General features: G+C 45.5%; 2 long non-coding RNA genes across 4 annotated transcripts; one reads left to right on the top strand and one right to left on the bottom strand.

Moving 5' to 3' along the window:
• Positions 1-9,390: 9,390 nt before the first annotated feature.
• On the bottom strand, positions 9,391-12,701 carry LOC121599453. Of its 2 annotated transcripts, XR_006005683.1 has the most exons (4): positions 12,220-12,701; positions 10,983-12,123; positions 9,839-10,875; positions 9,391-9,757 (listed from the first exon to the last, which is right to left on the bottom strand). It is a non-coding gene; the product is annotated as an uncharacterized LOC121599453 (long non-coding RNA). The 2 variants fall into 2 exon arrangements; XR_006005682.1 differs by having other exon boundaries at positions 9,839-12,123.
• A 5,314-nt stretch (positions 12,702-18,015) lies between these two features.
• On the top strand, positions 18,016-19,726 carry LOC121599452. 2 transcript variants are annotated; one of them, XR_006005681.1, is made up of 3 exons: positions 18,016-18,233; positions 18,370-18,637; positions 18,817-19,726. It is a non-coding gene; the product is annotated as an uncharacterized LOC121599452 (long non-coding RNA). The 2 variants fall into 2 exon arrangements; XR_006005680.1 differs by having other exon boundaries at positions 18,370-19,189; positions 19,273-19,726.
• Positions 19,727-21,354: the final 1,628 nt, after the last annotated feature.

The following is a 21,354-nucleotide window of genomic DNA, read 5'->3' as shown; positions in this document are numbered from 1 at the left end:
AACTCATCATAACATCAACAGAAATATTTTGCTTGCTTTGCAACTGCTCCACCGCGAAGGGTGGTGTGGGTGGCTCAATTAAACCCCTGCCAAGTTTTGTGCGCGCTGCGCTTCACAGGAAGCGAAAACTTTCCTTCCGCCAATGCCTAAGAACCGAAGCGTCCTCATTAAGCCTACCAAATGTTTTTCGGCGGCTTGAGGGGGGAAAGGCAGGCCTAAAATAAGTGAGCCACAGCAAAAAGCGACGGTATAAAAATTACCAACAATTACCTTCCGGCATCCTAAAAGTCCTGCACTGCCATCCATCCATCCCCGTGAACCAAACTTTTGCCCCATAACCAGCTGACGTCTTTATCCTTATTGAGCGCCGATGCCGTGCGCGCGCGGGCTCACCCCGCTTACCTTAACGAGCGGCTTCCACTTCCCCCGTTTTAGCTAGCATGGCATGGAAGGTGTTGGAATTAGAAGTGAAGAATTTATGTACCCCTTTTCCCCACACCTGCCCGCACTCATCTCAACCATGCATTCCACCTTTGCGTTTGCCCTCTTTTGAACAGCACCTCCTCCTCCTTCGGGAAGCATATGGGAAATCGTTACCTGTCCACACACACACACACTGTGTACTGCTGCTATTGCGGAAGGGCCTATGGGGAAGGTCGGAGGAGGGGAAGGTTCTTTTATGAATTTAAAATTCGGCAATTAAATTAACTCCCCCATTTGCTGCGCATTTTACCCTTTTTATTGTGCGCTGTGCTTCTATTGTTTTCGGTCGTTCGTTTTTTGTGTTGCCTCTATTTTCAAACAAAAAGCCCCGCTGCGGAAGCGGAAGTTGTCGGAGTGCGGACCCGTACGCGCATACCGCACTGGGTGGGCTTTCATGTAGGCGCCGCGGCGTATTGTTTAGTGGCTGCTGTACCGAATATGCAAGACGTGTGGACGTGTTTTTCGTGAAAGATTTCACGCACACCGTGTGCCGCAGTTCTGAACAAACAGTGGGCACTTTAGCACCGTTGGGATTGAAAAAAAGGATAAAATAAAGCAAAAACTCAATCACATCAAAGCCAAATGTCAGAAAAATATATCAGAACGTTGCGTTCATATTAATTGCATGGAACAAGAATAAAGAAAGCAATAAATAAATAAATGGTTAAAAGCAGCTAGAATAATAGCATAAAGAGGTAAAATAGAAGAACACAAGAATAAACAAGAAAAAAGGTATTCAAACGAGAGTTATAATCAAAAACATTTGTTAAAAAAGCAAAAAGTTAGCATACTCAAGTTAAAAATAAAATAGTTTACATACACAAATTAAAACAAGATAATAAAAATGTGAAATCTTGACTGACTATATGACTGTATAACAGAAGTAATAAAACATGAACATTCATGACAAATAATGGATAAACCATTACGCAAGATTTAAATAACGATAAAGATGGTAAAAAAGGACCGAAAAAGGCATATTTGTTCTGCACAAAGCTTAAACAAGTCAATGAAACCTACTTCAATAAGTACAGAACAGTAGCTGTATCGATCAAATCCTCAGAATACAGCCGTTGCCGTCAAATCTTTGGCCTCTGGGGCATACATTTTTGACAGTGCGCATCTACTTTTGCCTCTGAGGCATCAATTTTTTACTCTAACGCACCCATCTTTGTCTGTAAGTCCACAAGTTGTGACTCTTGTAGAATTCATAATAAATTTACAAGCTATTTGAGCAGATTAGGTTAACTAAACACAAAGTTTCAGGTATGAGGTCAAATTTTGTAAACAAAATAATTGACTTACAGTCAAAATTTGGTGCCTTAGAGGAAAAAAATTGGGTGAGTTAGAGCCAAAATGTAGCATCCACGACTGTAGTTGTAGTACTTAGTTCAAATACAGGGGTTTCCAGAGGTTCTCAAAGTTGTGAGACACTTCCATGACTTTTTCCAATGGGAAGTGAATGTCATATGATGGATCCTGTTTGCTCCTTGAAAATTCCTATTATATTTGTTCAACAAGGCTGCTATAGAGTACGTTTCCCATTACATAAAGTTCATTTCACTTAAGAAAGAGCCAATTAAGTGTCCCACAGCTATGAGAACTGCTGGAAAACCCTGATTCTGTTCCACTGCGTCCTGCAAACGTCCTATTATGCATAACTTACATTAATTGTTCGTTTTTATTTTAAATGAAATGTTTCATCTCAGTGCTTCCGCTGTACAATTTCCTTCCTTCACATTTGATCCCTTTTACCTAACGTCACACATACTTCAGCTAATTTGTCACTGCTTTTAATTGGGTGTGCGTCCGTTGGAATCCGTCCGCCACTATCGGTGAACATTATCAGACATACAGTTGCGTGAGCGTGCAGCTGTCTGCATTTTCCAGTAAAAAAGGAGGGTTGGATCCTTATGGAACGCAGCGGACATTCCGTTCCGGATGCGTGCACACGAATACCGATGATATGGAGGACATCCCGCACGAAGGTGGTGAAAGTATCCGTTGAGCGGTATTTACCTGTAAGCTGATAAAAGAACACGCTCCTAGCAGCTTCTGATTGTGTGCATTTTAAAATAGCTCGCCCTTTCTTCTGCACACAAAAAGAACAGTTATTTGTCAACCACAATGACCGCAAACCATTAGCATCAGGTGAGATAAATGGTGTACCACCAGCAAGGCGCAACATACCGTTCAAGATAATAACCATTGTTGGGGTAAGAAGTTTGTTCTGTTTTGTTTTGGCTATCCTCAATATTACCAATTAAACTACTGGCGGCAATCAAGCGGCCGGCCAAAAGTACATTTAAACTTTCCCAATCGTCCATACACCATCATTCTCCAATATCGATTAGATAAATTTAAATAAATGCTCCAGTTGATGGCAAAACCCACCCAATGGCCGCATTTCCACCAAAGTGACGTGTACCTCACAAATGCCGCCCCAAAGCAAATGGACCATTACTGCTCCCGCGTAGAGTCTCCCTCCCCCCCCAGAAAGCAATGAGTCTTACGTTAGATTCGGTTCTGCTGTGCTGAACTTTCACCCCGGAAGTAGGTTGATACAATCATCCCAACTCCGTGCCCCACACATCATCATCAATGGTTCTTCCTGCTTCAAAATGGCAATTCGCAACAACGATCTAAAGCGCACAAACGATAAAAAGTAATTTACTCCCCAAGCAAGCCCACAACCGCACTAAGCGGAGCGTTGTGCTCTGTGTGTCCAAAAATGTCCTCCCAGCAACCAGCGGCATTACGACTTCAGGCCCAGAAAAGCCCAGAAAGAGAGCGGCGATTGTGTCGAATGACAAAACAATTGCAGATTCTGACATTCCGCAGCGATGGAAATGACACTTTCAAACGAGTATTTGCCACAGTGGGGGACACGGGGGAGGGTGGCGGCTTTTCACTTGTCCTCATTTGGTTGGCGAAAAGAGCGCAAAACCGCGGCACGACCCTGCGCGACCAAAGAAGGCACAGAAATAGGACAATAGCGGGAGCAGCGCAATTTTATGTTAAAACGATATCATAACATAAATTTTTATTGTGCATCGCCAGCTGGAGTGCTGGAAGCTTTGATAGCCGGGCCGGCAAAAGTCCGACTGTTTTGTCGAAATGTCTAGACTTTTAATTGAATTAGGTTTTTCGGGGGTCCGGTTAGTGGCCGCTAGGCAGTGAATTCACCCCTTCTTCGCAGGGGAAAGTGCTTGCATAAGTATATCCACACAACATGCATAAGCCAAAAGGCTGCTGCTGCTGCATGGAAACTACTCCTCGCACATCAGAATGTCCTTTCGATAAATCGACTCCACCCAAAGACACACACTGTCTGCCGACTGCCAACACCGTCACTTCCTCACATCGGGGAAACTGCAAACCCACGTGAAAGCGAACGATTAAAGCAGAGCAGCAAGACCAAGCACTAAGATTGGAGGAAGATTGCAACGGACTAATGCTAATACACACACACACACAACAACGAAAAATTCGGACAGACAACGAGCCAAAAAACAAATCCACCAAACGATTGGAAGGCAAACTAGGCATCGACCAGCGCGGCTAAGCGATAAAGGACAACTGTCACCAGTGACATTTATCGCCTCCGCGGCCCGGTACACTTCCTTCCCCGCTCGGAACGGTCCCACCGCTGCTGACAAACGATGGGCACTTATTCCGATTTGTCTGTCCGTCCCCGAAAACTGGCGCCCTTCAAAGTCGTTCTCTTTCTCGTGGAGCGATTGCTGCTACTGCGTTTCGTTCTTAAATTTCAACGAGATTAGATAACACCCCGAGACAGTGACCGAAAAGTTTATGACGGTTAGCAGAAGCAGCCGAACCGCTCGGACCGCGAACGCCGGTCGGGGCATCATCGTGACCATTGCATGGGTGATCCCCCTTTTTTCCTCCGCGCTTCATTCAAAGCTTCTTTCTGCTCTCGTAAATCCTCTTAAGTCGATTGTTTTTTGGATTTTTTCTTCGTTGTTGTTGCTCTGTCCTTCTTCTGGTGGTCCTTGGCTTCGAAGGGCAACTGGCAGCGGGCAACACAATACAGCAATTGTCCTCTTCGCTTTCGGCTGTCCAGCTCACGATGGACGTCATATGCAGCCACAGTCACAGGCGGGTGGGTTCGCCCGTTCGCTCGTCCGGTTCGGGGATATAATTAGCAATGCAGTAGTGGAAACGATGAGAAGAAACTAATCCATTACAACAAGGATTCGGCCGTGTTCGGTGTCGACCCTTTTGGTCGGGATGCAACAAGACAGACAGAAACAGGACATTGAAGGATGAAGATAATGTGACCTTCGGAGGACGATTATTTACACCTACCCAGGCCGACTGGTAAGCGCGCAACGTTAGGGCGTTGAGTGCATTTTGGTATTGGTTTATCTCCCGAGAGGACTAAAACGGTGACATAATGATATCGTAAGTAATGATGGTATTTGGTTTGGGGGATGGAATACTACGAGATGTAGATGAAATTTAAGGACAATTAAGGCACAATGTATACACTGCCTGCAAGATGGTTTTCAGCTGCTGTCACTAATTGTATTGGTATCACAATAAAAGTTCAGTTCTTACACATGATTTTCAACACATCACAAAAAAAAACATTCAAATGCAGTTCAGCGTATTGAAATTCATGAAAAGAAACTTAAACACTATTGTGATGAAAATCAAGGTCGATAAAATACTATAGATTGGTCAGTACAGTGTTCTTCGACAAATCTTCATTTGACATCTAGGGAATCCAAGGCAAGGTGTATATATTTTGAAGGTGTTTATTGGTATCGCGTTTTCCGAGCGCCATCAGTGGGAATTGTTATGTCAAAACCGCATACAAATTTATAAACCTCCCTCAAACCCATGCCGATATTAATACCGGAGTACCCAGTATTGTTATTTTTGGGTCGTGAAATGACAATTTACTCTGAGACACTTCACCTGCTCAAATTCATACACCTTGGTCCAAGGGAGTTTCGCACAAAGTCCTTAGAAAACCTAATCTGCCAATCTCCATAGAATTCATCATCCAACAGGGTTACCAAAACCAGTAGCCAGTAGTTAAGAACCCACCAGTAGCCTATCTAGTCATCTTAGATTGAAACACAACATTTGACAGTTGTTGAAAAACATCTCTCAAGCAATGAAAAATGCTGGTGACATTGTTAATCGACACGGGAAACCCTGCAATCCTTTGTAATTGATCACCTACTTTACAGCGGTGGTCAAGGATTTTTTAATGTATCGCAAAAATGTTTGAATCGGTCGCACAATATATTTTGACAGTTTCCCTAAAACATTAATTCGTCCCACAGTATATTGACCGTTTCGCATATAGTATTGACTCGTTTTCCCCATCTGTTGTCATTGCCACAATATGTTTCTCTCACTTACGAGAAGTGAACTTTGTGTGTTAGTAAATGGACTCAATAGCACCCTTTTAGACAGGTTCTTAGGAAATTCCTATTAGATTTTCCCATACAAGATGATATAGAGGTTCTACAGTTTAATTCTCATAGGAAAAAGTCAAGGAAGTGTCCTACAAGTAAGAGAACCCCTGATAAAACCCTGGATTGTCATAATTAGCAGAATAACAAAAATAATAAAGGTTTGACAGTCAGCAAACAATCAACAAAAAAGAAAAAATAAAAGTAACATATGAACATTTATAATTCCAAAAAGCCAAATACAAAATACTAGCAAAAAAACTATTTCTTCTAGTCTCATTTCATTGTCTCTCAGATTGCTTTCCCTCCTCTAGCCCATAGATTTTAATCCTAATTGAGATTGAACATTCCTGTGCAACTATTTCGCTTGATTCATTCCACAAATTCATCCTCATTTCTCAGACTTCATCTCCTTCTCACCAGCTCGTCCCAGGAAATCATTATTAACATGGAAATCAAAAACCGCTATGAAACAATGAACTCGAGAAGCATTGCAAAAATAGCACACAACAATGCACCTGTTTTATGGTGCAACGCGCAGACATGACACGCCTTTTGCTGGACCGCGCGTCAACAGGGAATATTATCATCATCCTTCGCCAGTAGTGCTGCCGCAGTAGAGTTTGCTATTTTAATTAGAAATTCCTGTCCCTTCCTTTCCAGTTTGTCGAAGAAAGTACAGCAAATCTATGCTTTAAAATGCAAATCATCTGGTGTCCGGTGGTCAGAATAGCAAAAATAAAAAAAAAAGACACAGACACACCGAAACAACCGTAATCCGAGCTTAGAATAAGCAAAGCAATTCCCCCCCCCCCCCCATCCTTCCACACCTTCATTAGTATGTGCGGGAAAATTTCTTCCCATGGAAGCAAACCCATGGAAAGAAAAAAATAGACAAACCCTCCCCCCCGGATGCAGATGAAGCGAACAGAAATCACTTTTAATCAAAAATTCCTTTAACCATCTTGGCGCGTCGTCGTCCCACAGATTGGACGCCTGACCCCGACGTTTCCCCCTCGCTCCTCACACCCGGAAAAGATGAAATATGTTCGATCATCTTTCAGCAATTTATTTCCACTCAAAATCACTTCCCGTTTTACCGCAAAAGACGTAAAAGGGGGAACCGCACTACGCGGAAGTTACTCCGTGCGAACCCCGCGGAGGACACTTCCGTCGCGCTTTTCGCGCAGATTTCTTCCCACAGTTTTTTTAGGGCTGCCGCTCTCCACTGACTAATTACTGATGCAAGCGATTCAACATTTTAATTACGGCAATTAGTTCAAACCTGATTAAGAGCTCAACTTTATCAAACCCACGCCCTTCTCCGCCCGCAATCGAGGATAAGCGAGGCAAAGAGTGAGAGTGAGAGAGAGATACAAACAGAGAGATCCACTGGTTCAGAAGAATCCACTAATAAATGGTAAGATAACATGAAAGCAGCACAAAAAAAGAAAGGCACTCCTCTAACAAATCGAAACAATCTACCAGTGGCAGGCGCTTCGTGGCAGGTTAAAGCGCTCTCCCACCGCGCTCTCCAGCGTTGTGTCCCTGTTTCCTTAGCTTACTGGGGGGGGGGGGGGTCAGTTTTGTCCTTCCTTTTTTTTTGCACTGATTTTCCTATTTTCTTCTCCCCCTCAGCAGCGTGCTGCATTACTACTACCGGACCTTTTGCCTTCGCTCGGAGCTGCTTAGCTGTCACTTTCACACAATTTTTCTTCAAACAACCACCACACCTCGAGCAGCGCAAGAAAAACCGCCAGAACAAAACACACCCGGAACGGAGCACCGAGGAATTATCGAACCTGTGCAAAAGAAGGGAGGCGGTGGTGGTGGTGGTCGCGGGCGAAAGTAAACACAAAGATGGACATCGTTAGGATGATGAATATTTCTTCCGCACCGGACCGGATGGAGCGGGGCAAAAACCCGCTGGCCGACCCGCTGGTACCGCCGCTTCGTACGACCTCATGAATTATGAAACGATGTGGCAATTTCCCGGCCAGCCCAATTTCGCTTCTGCAGCCGAGTGTGTATCTGGCCCGTTCTTTTTTCTTCCCTTTTTGGTGTCCTTACACTCTAAACAAAAAGCTTCAATTAAGGAGGCAGAAAGAAAAATGAGATTCAACGCTAAGCCAGAAGACACGCTTTCATTTCTTCTTTGCACGGTACCGTATACTCCTCCCCTTACCTCCACTTTCCCAACCGCGCGCAACGGGCAACATAACTATGAGCAAACATTGCCGCGGCGACTGGGCAGGACTCTTCATCCTGGCCATGCTGCTGCTACTGCCGACACACCAGTTCGGGCAACAAATCGAATATACAACGCGCACCGGAGGTAACACACAAAGGTGGCTAATGATGAAAATTCACTCACAAGACGAACGAAAAAAAAAAACAGAAAGTAAGCAAAGCCTCGGCAGGAAAAGAAAAGCCCGACCCGAAAAGAAAGCACCTTGGCTGGAGCTGGAAAATAATGATAGTGAGCGTTGCGCCCGGCTCGAAACAGGGTGGCCATTTGAGCGAACAAGTGAAAAACACTTGCCAGCAATAAATCACGCCACGCTGGTAATAGTACACAAAGAATGAGAAAGCTTGGCAGGGAATAAAAGCAACAATTCAGACACATACACACACAAAGCGTACGCAATCAATATACAAAACGATTACAATGGAAACAAAAGAAGAAAAACTGTAGAAAAAGAAGAAATGAGTAAGAAAATGGCTATTAAATGCTAAGATGTATCAGACAATGATAAAAAAGAGGAGAGAAAAATGAAGAAACGATAGATCTATAGACTGGGATGAAAAAAAAACACAAATTATAACTACATAAGTAAAAATATTAGAAATCAAACAATTAAACCAGCTTACAGAAATGTAAAACCAATACGGCAATAGGTAAACAGATACATAAACAGAAGTAAAGTAATCGTAAAAAAGACCTAACATACATAATTTGTTCATTTAAATTGTCACAACAAGCTCGGAAATTAGCAATTGAAGACTAAAACATAACATTTTTGATAAAAATGTAAATTCAATGAAGATAAAGACAAAGGTGAAAAATAAGAAAACAAATGAAGAAACAATAGATCTAAAGACTAGGATGAAAAAACACAAATTATAAAAACATAAGTAAAAATATCAGAAATCAACGAGTTAAATCGGCTTACACAAACGTAAAAACAAAATTAATATGAAAGAATAATACAGAAATAGAAAAACCGATACTTAAAAAAGTAAAATAATCGTAAAAAAACAAACACAAATAATTTGTCAATTTAAATTGACACAACGGGCTCTTAAACTGGAAATTGCAAATTGTATAAAACATAAGATATTTCATAAAAATGTGAATTCAATGAAATTTTGACTACAAGGAAGATGTAAATAAGACAAACTAACTAAAATTAATTTAATTTAAAAAAAAAACTCTAATGCACGAATTAACCTGTAACTAATAGCCTAACAATTCTGCTCCTTCCTCTTGTTAACAATAATTAATAATGCCAAATAATTAATGTTAATAAGACAAAATGGTATAAAAAAACTCCTTTTCGCGTTCCACTAAGCGATTCATTGCCCTAAAAATACTTTACATTAAAAATGATCATACAGATTAGGTTAAAAATAGCATCCCATTTCCGCAACATCCGCATGAACCAATCCCCACCACCAACCCGGCTAACTGATTGCAAAGTACAAAGCAGCATCATTCATTAGCTTAATGTAATAGAACAGCTAGAATCCTTTCCTTATTACATTTCCCATTTTTAAAATGCGAAACTTTTCACGCCTTTCCGGTGCTTTGGTTTGGAAGTCCCCTTTGAAAGAACAAAAAGCAGAAAAAGATAAATTAAGGTTATTCCTTTTTGCATTGACCAAACTAACAAAGAAAACCCTACCTTCAAAAATTAACCCCATTTACTGGGTGTGATATCCCGTGTTTTGCTTATCGGACCTTCATCGGACCGGGCACCAGGATCCAGAACTTCAAAAGCCAAACCTTCTTTTTTTCTTTTTCTCGTTCCCGTTCGCAACAACACCTCACTAAAGTGTGTGTGTGTAATCAACATTTTGTGCAATCAACACGAAATGGATTAATAATTTAATGGGTACTACCACATTTCTCTTCCTTGTACGGAAGTTTTTTGTCCTCTCGCCCTTTTTGTTATCCTTTAAATATGATTGGCAGCAACACACACACACATTCACACAGGATGACTGACAGCGGGTTCCCGCTTGGTTCGTTCTTTTCCTGTTTTCGGGAATGAAGCAAAGGTGCGCTTATCCAGTTGCCCACTCTTCCGGCAAGGAGTGCTGCCTGGCTGGCTGGCTGACGGGGCACTTTTTTTTCTGCGCTATGCAGTTTACTCCTTCATTATTTTAATGCCATTACGATAAAGGCCATTACGCGCCAGCTCCAGCCACTAGAAACCGCTTCGTCAGCCAACTTAGTTGGCCAAGCTCGGTGGCGGCCACCACTTCAACTCAATTTACCCCGGAAGTTCCGGATTTTACAGGGCGCGCGGGTAGAACACGCACGACTCCTTTGCTGGACTCCACTTTAGGTGGCCATATCCGGTTATATCCGGGCCTGTTTCCTGATTATCATCTGGCGATTTGCTTTCTCGAAGCAGCGACCAGCACTTCCCTCCCAAGCGACCAATAACAATCAGCACAGTATGTTGCGGCATTGCCCGGGGAAAGAGGTGCGTTATCGTTATCAAACGGCGTGGTAACGGGCTGCAGGATGTCTTCAAATGGCTCATTGGTCTTTGTCCCCGTGCCCGGGATGGATGCTTCTCGGTGGGCTCTCTTTTGCATCTGCTCATTCGCCCTCCTCCTGCACAAAAGGTGCGTTATTTTAATCGACCCAAAATCCGCCCCGCTGGATGACTTTCACGTGAGGACGTCTGTTAAACCGTTTGGTGCGTTGTTGCTGAAATGGGACGTGTTTTATGATTATTGGTTCGGACAGACGGTAATTCCGGGCGGGACCGGCTTGAAATGTGTTCGACTCCCCCGCCCCGGATTTCCATACACCACCTTTCTCTCTCTCTCTCTCGGGCCATCGTTTGTCGTTCCGAGGGGGGGTTTTACGATGTGCGATGATGACGGATAATGGGCCAGAGATCTATTTCTCCCGTGCTGGAAAGTGCGACTGTACGATTCCTCTGCCGGGCATGGAAAATATGGATGCGCACACGGTGTGCGTGTGTGTGTGCGTGTGAATAATAATTTATTTTTACGACCCATTCCAAAACAAAACCCGAAACAAAGAGCAAATGATCATTATTTATGACGGAACGGGTGGATGCATATAGGCCATTTCGAATAAAACTTTACATAACACACAGAGACTGCCGGGAGAAATGATGGGGAAGATGATGATGGTGATGATGCTGCTGCTGCTGCTGCCATGTGCCGGGACACCCGTAACGTGTTACCGATGTGACCCTGTGGTCACATCATCTCTCGCTCTCTCGCTCTCGATTCGCCCATTAAGGTTTATGGTGTGCCCCGGAGCATTGATTGCATAGATTAATTTAAAATACGGCGCCCTTATGTTGCCCCTTCTGTGCTTCTTTGTTGGGCGTATCAGCGTTTTTGGTTGCAATCCAGCTTACGGGTGGGTGGACGGTGCCCTTCGGGTGGCAAGAATGGTGTGCACGTTTAAGAATTCCACACACACACACACGCAGTCTACTACAGCCACTGGCCACACCTAGCCGACACGAAAGCCAACAATAAGGCTGTGACGTTGGTGCCTTCTTGAGTTGATGCACCTTCAATGCGTCTTGTGTGTTAATAATTCTCCCTGCGCATTACTACTGCCCCTTCTCACACTACCCCGCTCACCACCATCCACGGCAAACAATGTGGTCCGATTGTGCGCCGGCGGGCGGAAATGCATCACGAGTGTGTGGTCAACCGTCCTTTTTTTTTTTTTGCTGTTGGTCGCCGACATGTCACGTACGGGACACACCCGGGCCTCATCAAAAGCGGCTCCTTCAAACCGCGGCCGGCCGGCCGGCGGTAATTAAATACGATAAATAATTAATACTCGAATGCAAATCTGCGGCGTGACAGACACAATGTGTGTGTGTGTGCTTGTGGCGCACCGTTTGTGGTTCGCGGATAGATTCGCTGTACGTGTCGGTGAAGTAGAAGGGACGCCGCTGCGGAGCTACGGCAAAGGAAAGGTAAGTTTGAATTTCAATCAAGTGCCATTACTCATCGCCCAACGACTATTGGGCGAAGGTTCCACACCGCACCATCTTACCTCACCGCGTCAAGTGGGGGGCCACGAAGAGCAAAAATTAACGCGCTGCAGTTCGTTAGCGAAAATGTAAACAAGTCCGCCGCTCGCACCTTCCGCCGGGAGCAAAGTTGGAGCTTTGCTGTGGGATCCCTTATCACCTTACCCGCGCTCGTACCCATCCGACAGGTGTTACCTACGACTTTACGGGGGCCAATACCTACGACACGCTTTTTCATTTTGCAACACACTCACACACCACGCGCTTGGGGACAGAGGAGCGTCAGACACACCTTTTTTGTTCGTCTTCTTCTTTCGAAACACTTTGCGCTTGTGGCTGGATTTGTTTACCACACGTGCGTTTCAAGCTTATTTCCCTTGATTACCTGCAAACAGAACCATAAATGGCCCTCAAATGGACCCATTTTTTGGGGGACGATGAAGAACCGAGTGTTGTTTTTGTTTTGTTTTCGGTTCCACACGCGCCGCTTGTGACATTTCGGCCCCGCCCGTTTATAGTGCCTGGTCGAACTTTTGCTCGAGGTTTGCTTTGACGGATTTCGCGTTTAGTAGACCTGTTGTTGCCTAAATTGGGTAACATTTCCGCTTCATATCAGTGTTCCTTTCTGCACAGTGAATTATGCAGAGAGATCTTCCGCCGAGTCTATTTTACATTGTCAAACCTCTTCATCTGGAAAGCGCTATCCCGCTCCCGCGGCAAACAAACAAACAAACAAACATTCCATAGATGCCCGATTGGCTGGGAGTAGTGTGCTATTGACTCGTCATATATCGACAACAACAGTTTTCACTCAAATAGATCTCTCCTTCCCGCCCCCTCCCATCCAATGGGTTTCTAACTCGCAAGCTCGCTGTTGAACGGGATCTCGTCTAGGAATGCAAATAATCGCGGAGATGAGTTGTTTGTCTATCCCATCCCGCAATGTGTTGTTGACGAACCGTCTGCCGAAGGTGTACGAGGCGGACGAGGCGGCTAATATTTGTCCCATACATCACGCGGGTAGTATGGCTTCAGTAGCTTCAGCGCATGGCTGCTGATGCTGCTGCTGAAGGTCAGAACTCCCTTCCCTAGTCTCCTGGGCTATGAAAGATCCAGAAGTACTGGTCGTCCACCATCGGCTGCTGGTGATGATGGATGCTGTTTACGCCGTGACAACTTCACAACTCTTGTCCTCCTTGAAACTACTGCTAGCACATGCTCTGCATATTGGATGTCCCGAGAAGTTTAGCTCGGGTCGCACGCGAGGCTCCAAATATTCGCCATGCGTAAAAGAGCTACCGGGATGGGCGATACGGGGGAATACTGACTTCATATACCAGTGTCATACCTGCGACCGAAGCGGATGACTCAACGTCAACAGGTACCGGCAATGGCAACGTAACGCTCCTAGCTGGCGAGTTGTTTTTGTATGGCAAATGCAAATCAGTCTTTCGTAACCGAGAACCGAGGAACCGGGTTGAAGGGTTAGGTAGGTTCCCGCGTGCGCTGAATAGGTCATATTGTGCTCGTACAAGCCGCGGTGCTGTTGAAGTTGACAACACTTGTCCAACCGAGCGGGGAGGGTGAGAGGCACACCCCATCCAAGCGTCCAAGCGTAAATGAGCTCGCACGCTTACCGGCGCCACACGGCTGCCCTTGCAAACTGAAGCAGAGGGCAATCAGAATAAGCCGCAACAGCAGCAGCAAAAAAAGCCAGCTCACCCAAGTAAACAAACAACCGAGGCAGAAAGAAGCCGATTCTACTCCACTATCCACTGTCAAGGGCATACGGTACACGCACATGCGAGATTGATCAGATTGATGGTACCACCACCATGTACCCCGTTGGTCCCTCTCTGTATAGTGGTTACGCGATTGGTAGTCGATAATTTTATGCAAATTGAACCTTTTTAACTCCTCTCACCGTGCCCCGTTTTCCCTCGTTACCTTGCCGGGAGCTTGTAAAGGCCGAAGAGATTACCTCTGCGATACATATCGATGTGCAGCTGGGAGCAACGAATAGTAGCAGTTGGGAATCTTCCATCACGCGACCACCGCCTGACCACAAACACGCGGTGCGGCTTTAAGAAGGGGTCCAATAGCGCACACACGCGGTAAGTTTGTGTAGGCGTGGGCCCGACAATCCGTGGCCAGCGTAAACGTATATGGTGGTGTCGAGTTCATCAACTCACCGGACTCACACTCCACTCTTCGCCGTAATGCCACTTCCAACCTTCCTGGCAATCGATTCCGGGTGACACGTGTTCGGAACTTCACGTTTTGGCGGCCGCAATCAAACGCGTTCCCTTTTTTGGGGAGAGCGGGTTAAGCGCTCCTTAACATTGATGAGGCACTTTCGGGCAGGAGGGATTGGTGCAAGAATGTCGCACCGCACTTGTCGCATCGCTAGTTTATGGTAATTGCCATAAGAAATCACCCTTGTCTTCCATATATGTTCGACACGCTAGGTATAGAATTATTCAAATCCCTTCTGCCCATTAGTATGCGAATGTTTGGTGCGCAAAACAAAAACAAAACTCTTTGGCGCTGGTGTGAGCAAAAGGTTGTACGGTGGCAATTTGTCCAATGTCCTCTTTTAATGTGTGTTTAATTGAATTAGATTTTGGGAGTGATCTCATTATCCCTGTTTTGGGGGTTAGGATATTAATCACTTTGTTACCATGTTTTTTGTCAGGAGATCATTTTACTCTCTTTTTTGGCATTAGTAGTCACTTGGTAGTAAATTGGATTCCAAGAACTGTACCCCGAAAAAACAATCCCCAAACGTTGCTTTGTTTGAAGTAGGGCTCTGTCATCTTAGCCTTCCAAACCTACCCCTATAAACAACGACACCATACAAACAACTGTCAATCATAGTAAGCGTAGGCGTCCAAGGCGTGTACACTCCTCCCTAGTAGAAGGATTTCAAATAGAACGTTATTTTTTGTTGTTACTCCATTGTAAGCACTCTTACCTTTTCTCTCCTTCACTCTTCAAGGACAAAGAACAACAAAAAAGAAGATCTAAGATTAAAATTCCAGCCCGAGTATGAAACACGCATTACGCATTATCATAAACCACCATTAGAGGGTACGCCATTATTAGCAAAACAAGGGTTCCCCAGGGGTTGTCCGGTGCGGTTGGAGTTGGATCGAATCGGTTCCGCTTGACCCTACTCGCAACGCCGCGTTGCCGCATGTCACCGGGCATCTTACTGCCCGGGCAGCTGAAGTCGGTTGTGCGGTTTTCTTGACAATTTACCCTTTTTTTTCGTAGCTTGTTACTGCTGGCTTTTCATATTCGTGCGAGAGTTATGCGTGCATCGCTGTGCAACGGAAAGAGGGAAGTGATCCCATTTGAACCCCATTCTGATCAAAAACCTCGCTGAGAATCGCTCTTTTCTTGGACGAGTGTTTCCTGTCACTGTTTTTTTGTTGTTGTTGGTGGTGGTTGGTAGGGTCCTGTTCATTTCCTGCCTGCCCGTGGGGCATTACGTTGCGCATTTTTAGGCCGTCCGCCTGGTCATAGAGCAATCTCCATCATGCAATGGGTGGAATGGGCAGGAGCGGTACAAAAACCTCGCACACAACAACATCCCAAAAGAATGTCCCTTGTGAGTGACAGTTTGAGTGGGTTCTGGTTCTGCGTGACACACTCACACACACGGGGGTTACAAATAATTTAGATGTCATTTATTTAATCAGTGCAAAGTGGAAAGTATGTTCCTGGGGAACAATAGAACCGCACAAAACCGCACAACCCTATCCTTTGGACAGCAAAAAATACACATTGCGCATTGTCCTTGTATGGTGCACGTGTTTGCGGGACAGTTCAAACGCGGGTTGATCCAAGCTGCACCGCTTGACAGTGACACCGGAGCGGGCTGGACGTGCGATCACAATCTGCGTTGGTCACTTCACTTCATAGGCGGAAATTAAACATTCATCTCCGTTTGTGGTGAAGGTGGACAGTTCTGGGATGTGTTTTTTTTTTTCGTTCGGTTTCAAGCATGAAACGAGGGGAGGGACACATCTGTTCTTCGTCCTCGGAAGCAATGGTTCCGAGCAGAGTCGGCAGGACTTCTTGAGCTGTGTTTCCGATTTCCGGCAATGATTGACATTGGGAGCGTAAGCGAGTCTTTTGCGTCGCATGTTTCACTTAAGTGTATTTTATTCATGTCAATCAAGAGAATAAAACACGAGCACGCCTTTCGGTATTTCCTTTCTATTTACAACGAAAATAGTACAAGGAAATCACGAACTCGCCACAATCAGACCTAAAAGCAACGGATTGACGGGCATTCGATTTTTTCTTCTCTTCTTTCTTGTACTTTTGTTAACTAGAAGGTCAAAGCATGAGCTCCAACAACAACAACAAAAAACCTAAGAGTCACTACTATACACTTACTAAGAAAAATAGAGAAAGAAAGAGCAAGTAAAGGCTTCGCTTGAAAAGGACCTTGCTACACTTCCTCCCGAATGAATGAATGGCTCTTACAAACCCTCCCGTCATTTTCCATCGCTCTCGCGCCTAATGGGAGCCTTTCTCCATTAGCTTTTTTTGTTGCTGTTGCCGGGCAGAAACCTTTTGCATCCTTCTCATCCCTGAAATGCGTCATCTCGTAACGAGAGAGTGCGGAGAAGGGGAAAAAAGAACAGATGAAGCCCACCAACAAAGCCAATTCCGTTCCATCTCGGTTGCGTGGACTCTGGTGGACTTCCTTTCCTGGAAACTGGTCCAATGGTCGAAAAAACGCCCCCTGGAAAGGATCCCGGGTCAGGCCGGAAATGGAAAAACGGAATCCTTGCGAGGCAGGCCAATTTTGGGCAGGGTTTTGGGTACACATCCAGGGCCAACAGCCACCCTTACAGTGTCCAGGAAGCCGCCCAAGTGTTCACGGAAATCACGCGGTAACCTCAGACGCGAGCGAAGGTTTGGCCGAGAAAAAGGGGTGCAGGGAACCTGTCGCATTAATGGAATTGGCTACCGGGAACGCCCTGCCGGATGCCGGACTGTATATGAATCTGAGTTGGAGATTTAAACCGCACAGAGCAGTGTAGTTGCCATTCGGAACATACAGATGCGTAATATGAACTATTTTTACCCGATGAAAAAAAAACCCCCCCGGCCCAACTTCTACGACTCAAAATCCCGTCGTGCCGAATTTAATTCGATCGAGTTTTGAAGTGGTTTTGAAAATTTAATTACCACCTCTGCTTCTGACTGACCAACGCCCAAGTGTGGCCCAAGTGGATAACCAGCACCGTCAGACCATTTCCGGATACTGACGTCCAGTTACGGGAGGAGCTGTAGGTTTCCGGGGGTGAAGGGGGGGGGGGTGACATCCTGCCGAGGTCAATTTACATGCTGATGAGGTTGAAATTGGGTCATAATTGGATTTTATACGCTTTGCCCTTCACAAACAACCAACCGTTCGCTGGTACGAACTCTGGAACCGTTTACACCGCTTGGTTGCAAACTGTGGCAGAGGGAGAGAGAGAGAGATGGAAAAAAGAGGAAAACATCACAACAAAATCCCGTCCTGCTGTAGTTGCAATTTTGCTCCAACAGCGCCGTACCGGCCCCGCTGCTGTGTATGTGCTGTGAACCTGTGTCTTCTTCCGGTTTTTCCGGCAGGGCGTGAGGAAATTTAATCAAAATACTCATTGCCATTCATCAATAATACTGAGCACAAATGAAAACATCAATACACCCATGCTCCGTACGTCTCCGTCATCGTCGCGCCCCGTCGTCAGTAGCGCCGTACTTCATGGCTTGCTCGGTGTACTTAGTAACACAACGCTGCTTCCCAACACTCCCGGCACTGTTGCTAAAACAAGGTTCGCGCTTGCTGCTGATCAATTGAGTGGGGTAGCTAGTCGCACAAGGGTGGTCCGCCACTGTGTGTAGCGAAAGTGATTCGAGACGCAGAAAATTAATACTAATCCAGGCGGCGTGCCCCGGAAGTGACTTCGGAAAAGCAAAAATTCAATAACAACCGAAAAAAGCCCCGACTGCGGGCGCGAGTCTACACGCAGTAAGGATATAAATTTCGGCGCTTTTAATATATTTACAATGAAAAAACATAAAGCGAATAACACACAAAGAGCTTCAATCACCGTTTCACCCCCATCTCCCTCCCACTTACATTTCGCTTGTTTTTTTGTTTACAGAGAAATAGGCTCAAAGAAGCCCCTGTATTCCCGGAGAAATATTAAAAGGTAGCAAAGCGTGGTACGGGTGGAAAAGAATAAAGACTTCGGAATGAAGCGATCCCGAACGGGGGACTCGGGGGCGATCCCGGGAATTTCTTTCAATGAGAATTCCTGCCAGCCCGCAAGGTTTCCGTGAAAAATGTGTTTCCCTATTGGCACAACGGGGCTGTATTTGTACGCGGGGAATCAATGCTATAGCTGAATTCGAATCGATCGAACTGCTTGTGTAAACCTTTTGTATCAATTGTGTGAAGTTATACTTGGAATTTCCGCACAATTCGGCGCCTCCGCCCAGGCCTGAATTGGAGCCCCATTCAATTGAAACAATTTAATTCCTTCAAACAAAAACACACAATAACATTGCACAAGACACACTAAATTTCACTTCAATCCCATCCCAAACAGGCATTAGTGAGATCTGTGGTAGTAAGAGGTGCGGAGTTTGAGGATAGTATCTGCTGCATGTGACATCAAGTTTCGTCCCTCTTCCCTGTGAACGGGTTAGTAGTAGAGCGTTGCCGGAAAAAGCTGTAAGTTATGCATTCAAACGCCATCCCAAAGATGTCCCGTTCAAGGATGTCACATCCGGCGCTTTGTGTGGAATATCAATGCGACTTCCTGATTGAGTCGCGGAAAGGGGACTGACAACGGCGATGATGTGTTACGGAACGTGAAGTTAGCGGAAGCGTTTCTCGTAAAGTTCCATGCCATGGCGATGGCATCCCGGTTCGCATGTCCAGTTCGGTGCGCAGTAGACGCGGCTCTACCAAGATACTGCGTAAGCATAGAACCATGTGTGTTTGTGTGAAATGACTTAATTTCCAGTTCTAATTGAATAACAATACTCCCGGCTCCCCAAAGGAGCTGAAACAGTCTCTAGCGATAACCTTCCAACGGACCCAAATCTCTTCGAATGTTCTCCGTCGTGGTACGGTGGTTCCTCTCTCCGCAAGGAACCTTTCACTGTATATCATCCGGGCAAGTTACCAAAGTTACCTCGGTACCCTTGCCGGTTGCTGATATGAATATTTATCACAACGACTTTCAAAACTTTTAGGCTCGCCGTTTCCCAGCTCGTGCCAGCTCGGGGGGGGAGTGAAAACTTTCCCAGGAAAACTGGTGCAGAAAGGAACAAACCCTTTCAACGATGCTGGTGGAGGGCGCTGGGGATTTCTGAAGGTTATGTTCTATAGAAAACCGGCAACCCCAAAGTAGGAAGACTTACGGAAGATTGTTTTGTCTTAAAATTCGTGTTATGTCATTCGAGAAGGGTTTGAAGAAAACGACATTAAAGTGTTCATAGAGTGTATCCTGAAAAGCGGTAACAAATTTGAACCATTCTGGAGCCTTCTTCCGGTGATTTCAATGTACTAAAACAAAGTTCTTTAATGTCCATCTAATCTCAGATGCAATTCCACTCCGGTAACTGCTCACTCGGGTCCTTAGTGTTCGGGTGACATCTGCTCTGAAATAGAATTCGCCATCCAATTGCTTTGCGGAACTAAAAGCAGCACTCAGCGCACTATTCATCACCACTGGGCAAATTAAATGGGCTGCTTGGGTTCGGTCTGAAATCACGACCGCGTGCGATTTCGCTTTTATTTTCGTCAGCTTTTGTATCCTTCGTCCTCCAAACGTCCTAACGAAGAGACGCTGTTGGAAGCAGTAAAAACTCACCTATCCAACTGTGATCCAAGTGTTGCATTCCCCGAACAGAGTTGCCCATAGTTACCCGCGAGTAAGACTTCTTTTAGGTTCGGTGGCGTGATTTCATCCCTACTTTTTTTTTTCCTTCTCCCCATTCCGAAGAGTAGTGGCACCAAAATTCTTGCTGACGGGTCAATGATGAAGAATTTCTGTTGAAGGGACGATGTCTACGAACCTCTGTACCGGTTGCTAGGAAACACGGAGCACATTACACGCTAAAATGACAAAGGCAGGCGTCGCTTTATGGTCATGCCATTTGTCCCTTCTCTGCTGCACACACACACACACGCAGGGGGGCACAGGTACAGGGTGTGCCGCAAAAAATGTGTTGCCACAGTCGCCAGTTCTGGTGGAAGTAAGTGATGTTCGTTTAAAATAATCTCGCCCATAATCGCTCATTAGTATGCGAAAGCCAAAACAATAAAACAATTTCCCCTTTTCGTCTAATCAATTGCTCCGTCCGGAGCGATTTTGGTCGATTCCGGGCAATTCGATTTAATTGAACCGTTCCGTTGGTGGCGTGTCCTTTTCTCCCCCGCACACACTAATTGGAACAAAACTGCGAACGCTCCATTTGCTGCAGTATCCATTGGCGTACGTACGCGACCACCTTGTTTGTCACCGACTGTACCGAGGAAGAAAGAGAGAGAGAGAGAGAGTGGCTTGATACCTGAGCAGTGTTGTCACCACTGTCTTCCACTCGCTTCCATTGAGTTTTCCATAGTCACCCTGTTCACTTGCCGCGAATGTCCCAAATCGCGCTTCGGGAGGGAGCGTGCACCAGTTTGACTTAATGAGTCATTTCGTTACACAACATTTAACCGTCGCCGTCTGTCGGGATGCGCATTGGAGCCGCAATTGCACCGAAAGGTATCCGGCAATAGTGCACACCTCCTCCCCCCTCCTGACCTGACACATCTGCCCTTTTTGCGGGAACATATCTGCCAACCCGGCGGTATATGTGTCGGTGTAGCACATTTTTCGGTAAGGATATTACTTTTTACGATAATTGTTGCGTCGTCGTACGAACTCCTGGAGCCATAACCATGCCTCACACACCACGCGGTGAGTCGTTTGCACAGCCCAACCAGGTCGGTTTGGTGCATGATGATGCCAGCAGATGAGATTGATATCCTGTGGATGTGGTTTAGTGATTTCAACGAGATTTTCACGTCTCCCCTTTTTGCTTCTTTCCTGGACATTGACCGGTGTATGTTTGTAGGGTTAATTTGAAAA

Source organism: Anopheles merus, chromosome 3L (assembly GCF_017562075.2).
Source record: "Anopheles merus strain MAF chromosome 3L, AmerM5.1, whole genome shotgun sequence".
In the NCBI taxonomy this organism is placed as follows: Eukaryota; Metazoa; Arthropoda; class Insecta; order Diptera; family Culicidae; genus Anopheles; species Anopheles merus.
Note: the sequence above shows the minus strand (reverse complement) of the source record. Positions and strands in the feature narration are given on the sequence as shown.